The sequence below is a fragment of the Pseudophryne corroboree genome, chromosome 10 (assembly GCF_028390025.1).
Source record: "Pseudophryne corroboree isolate aPseCor3 chromosome 10, aPseCor3.hap2, whole genome shotgun sequence".
In the NCBI taxonomy this organism is placed as follows: domain Eukaryota; kingdom Metazoa; phylum Chordata; class Amphibia; order Anura; family Myobatrachidae; genus Pseudophryne; species Pseudophryne corroboree.
In genome coordinates, this window is record NC_086453.1 from 42,005,040 (window position 1) to 42,009,225 (window position 4,186).

Here is a 4,186-nt window from a genome sequence, read left to right on the forward strand (position 1 = left end):
ACAACAGGCCTGAGTACGAAACTGGTGCCAGGGGGTAACCTGTGACCCCCATGTCTAGTGCCCAGTCTAAAAACAAAAGGCCGGAGCATCAAACTGGTGCCAGGGGGTCCTTTGCGGCCCCTACATCTAGTGCCCAGTCTAACAAACAATATGCCGGAGCCTGAAACTGGTGCCAGGGTGTCAACTGCGACCCCTACGTCTAAAGCCCAGTCTAACTAACAACAGGCCTGAGTACGAAACTGGTGCCAGGGGGTCACCTGCGACCCCCAAGTCTAGTACCCTGTCTTAAAACAAAAGGCCAGAGCCTGAATCTGGTGGCAGGGGGTCCCTTGTGGCCCCTACAACTAGTGCCCAGTCTAATAAACAATCGTTCGGAGCCTGAAACTGGTGCCAGGGGGTTCTTTGCGGCCCCTACATCTAGTGCCCAGTCTAACAAACAATATGCCGGAGCCTGAAACTGGTGCCAGGGGGTCAACTGCGACCCCTACGTCTAAAGCCCAGTCTAACTAACAACAGGCCTGAGTACGGAACTGATGCCAGGGGGTAACCTCCGACCCCCACGTCTAGTGCCCAGTCTAAAAAACAAAAGTCCGGAGCATGAATCTGGTGCCAGGGGGTCCCTTGTGGCCCCTACGTCTAGTGCCCAGTCTAACTAACAACAGGCCTGAGTACGAAACTGGTGCCTGGGGGTAACCTCCGACCCCAATGTCTAGTGCCCAGTCTAAAAAACAAAAGGTCGGAGCATGAAACTGGTGCCAGGGGGTCCCTTGTGGTCCCTACAACTAGTGCCCAGTCTAAAAAACAATCGGCCGGAGCCTGAAACTGGTACCAGGGGGCCCCTTCCCTACGTCTAGTGCCCCGTCTAACAAACAATAGGCCGGTGCCTGACACTGGAACCAGGGGGTCAACTGCGCCCCCACATCTAGTGCCCAGTCTAACTAACAACAGGCCTGAGCACGAAACTGGTGCCAGGGGGTCACCTGCGAACCCCAAGTCTAGTGCCCTGTCTTAAAACAAAAGGCCAGAGCTTGAATCTGGTGCCAGGGGGTCCCTTGTGGCCCCTGAAACTAGTGCCCAGTCTAATAAACAATCGGCCGGAGCCTGAAACTGGTTCCAGGGGGCCCCTAGTGACCCCAACGTCTAGTGCTCAGTCTAACAAACAATAGGCTGGAGCCTGAAACTGGTGCCAGGGGGTCAACTGCGGCCCCCACATATAGTGCCCAGTCTAACTAACAACAGGCCTGAGTACGAAATTACTGACAGGGGGTCACCTGCGACCCTCATGTCAAGTACCCAGTCTAACAAATAATCGTCCGGAGACTGAAACTGGTTTCAGGGGGCCAACTGCGACCCCCACGTCTAGTGCCCAGTCTAGAAAACAAAAGTCCGGAGCATGAATCTGGTGCCAGGATGTCCCTTGTGGCCCCTACGTCTAGTGCCCAGTCTAACTAACAACAGGCCTGAGTACGAAACTGGTGCCAGGGGGTAACCTGCGACACCCATGTCTAGTGCCCAGTCTAAAAAACAAAAGGCCGGAGCATGAAACTGGTGCCAGGGGGTCCTTTGCGGCCCCTACATCTAGTGCCCAGTCTAACAAACAATATGCCGGAGCTTGAAACTGGTGCCAGGGGGTCGACTGCGACCCCTACGTCTAGTGCCCAGTCTAACTAACAACTGGCCTGAGTACGAAACTGGTGCCAGAGGGTCACCTGCGACCCCCATGTCTAGTGCCCAGTCTAGAAAACAAAAGGCCGGTGCCTGAAACTGGTGCCAGGGTGTCCCTTGTGACCCCTACAACCAGTGCCCAGTTTAACAAATAATCGTCCGGAGACTGAAACTGGTGTCAGGGGGTCAACAGCGACTCACACATCTAGTGCCCAGTCTAACTAACAACATTCCTGAGTATGAAACTGCTGTCAGGGGGTCATCTGCGACCCCCACGTCTAGTGCCCAGTCTAGAAAACAAAAGTCCGGAGCATGAAGCTGGTGCCAGGGGGTCCCTTGTGGCCCCTACGTCTAGTGCCCAGTCTAACTAACAACAGTCCTGAGTACGAAACTGGTGCCAGGGGGTAACCTGTGACCCCCATGTCTAGTGCCCAGTCTAAAAACAAAAGGCCGGAGCATCAAACTGGTGCCAGGGGGTCCTTTGCGGCCCCTACATCTAGTGCCTAGTCTAACAAACAATATGCCGGAGCCTGAAACTGGTGCCAGGGGGTCAACTGCGGCCCCCACATATAGTGCCCAGTCTAACTAACAACAGGCCTGAGTACGAAATTACTGACAGGGGGTCACCTGCGACCCTCATGTCTAGTGCCCAGTCTAACTAACAAAATCCCGGTGCCTGAAACTGGTGCTAGGGGGTCTCTTGTGACCCCTACAACTAGTGCCCAGTCTAACAAATAATCGTCCGGAGACTGAAACTGGTGTCAGGGGGCCAACTGCGTCCCCACGTCTAGTGCCCAGTCTAGGAAACAAAAGTCCGGAGCATGAATCTGGTGCCAGGGGGTCCCTTGTGGTCCCTACAACTAGTGCCCAGTCTAATAAACAATCGTCCGGAGCCTGAAACTGTTGCCAGGGGGTTCTTTGCGGCCCCTACATCTAGTGCCCAGTCTAACAAACAATATGCCGGAGCCTGAATCTGGTGCCAGAGGGTCACCTGCGACCCCACGTCTAGTGCCCAGTCTAGAAAACAAAAGTCCGGAGCATGAATCTGGTGCCAGGGGGTCCCTTGTGGTCCCTACGTCTAGTGCCCAGTCTAACTAACAACAGGCCTGAGTACGAAACTGGTGTCAGGGGGTAACCTCCGACCCCCACGTCTAGTGCCCAGTCTAGAAAACAAAAGTCCGGAGCATGTATCTGGTGCCAGGGGGTCCCTTGTGGCCCCTACGTCTAGTGCCCAGTCTAACTAACAACAGGCCTGAGTACGAAACTGGTGCCTGGGGGTAACCTCCGACCCCCATGTCTAGTGCCCAGTCTAAAAAACAAAAGGTCGGAGTATGAAATTGGTGCCAGGGGGTCCCTTGTGGTCCCTACAACTAGTGCCCAGTCTAAAAAACAATCGGCCGGAGCCTGAAACTGGTACCAGGGGGCCCCTTCCCTACGTCTAGTGCCCAGTCTAACAAACAATAGGCCGGTGCCTGAAACTGGTTCCAGGGGGCCCCTAGTGACCCCAACGTCTAGTGCTCAGTCTAACAAACAATAGGCTGGAGCCTGAAACTGGTGCCAGGGGGTCAACTGCGGCCCCCGCATATAGTGCCCAGTCTAACAACAGGCCTGAGTACAAAATTACTGACAGGGGGTCACCTGCGACCCTCATGTCAAGTGCCCAGTCTAAAAAATATTCGTCCGGAGACTGAAACTGGTGGCAGGGGGCCAACTGCGACCCCCACGTCTAGTGCCCAGTCTAGAAAACAAAAGTCCGGAGCATGAAGTTGGTGCCAGGGGGTCCATTGTGGCCCCTACGTCTAGTGCCCAGTCTAACTAACAACAGGCCTGTGTACGAAATTACTGACAGGGGGTCACCTGCGACCCTCATGTCTAGTGCCCAGTCTAACTAACAAAAGACCGGTGCCTGAAACTGGTGCTAGGGGGTCCCTTGTGACCCCTACGTCTAAAGCCCAGTCTAACTAACAACTGGCCTGAGTACGAAACTGGTGCCAGAGTGTCACCTGCGACCCCCACGTCTAGTGCCCAGTCTAGAAAACAAAAGGCCGGAGCATGAAACTGGTGCCAGGGGGTCCCTTGTGACCCCAACGTCTAGTGCTCAGTCTAACAAACAATAGGCTGGAGCCTGAAATTGGTGCCAGGGGGTCAACTGCGGCCCCCACATATAGTGCCCAGTCTAACTAACAACAGGCTTGAGTACGAAATTACTGACAGGGGGTCACCTGCGACCCCCACGACTAGTGCCCAGTCTTAAGCTGGTGCCAGGGGGTCTCTTGTGGTCCCTACGTCTAGTGCCCAGTCTAACTAACAACAGGCCTGAGTACGAAAACTGCTGCCAGGGGGTCACCTGTGACCCCCAAGTTTAGTACCCTGTCTTAAAACAAAAGGCCAGAGCCTGAATCTGGTGCCAGGGGCCCCCTTCCCTACGTCTAGTGCCCAGTCTAACAAACTATAGGCCGGTGCCTGACACTGGTACCAGAGGGTCAACTGCACCCCCACATCTAGTGCCCAGTCTAACTAA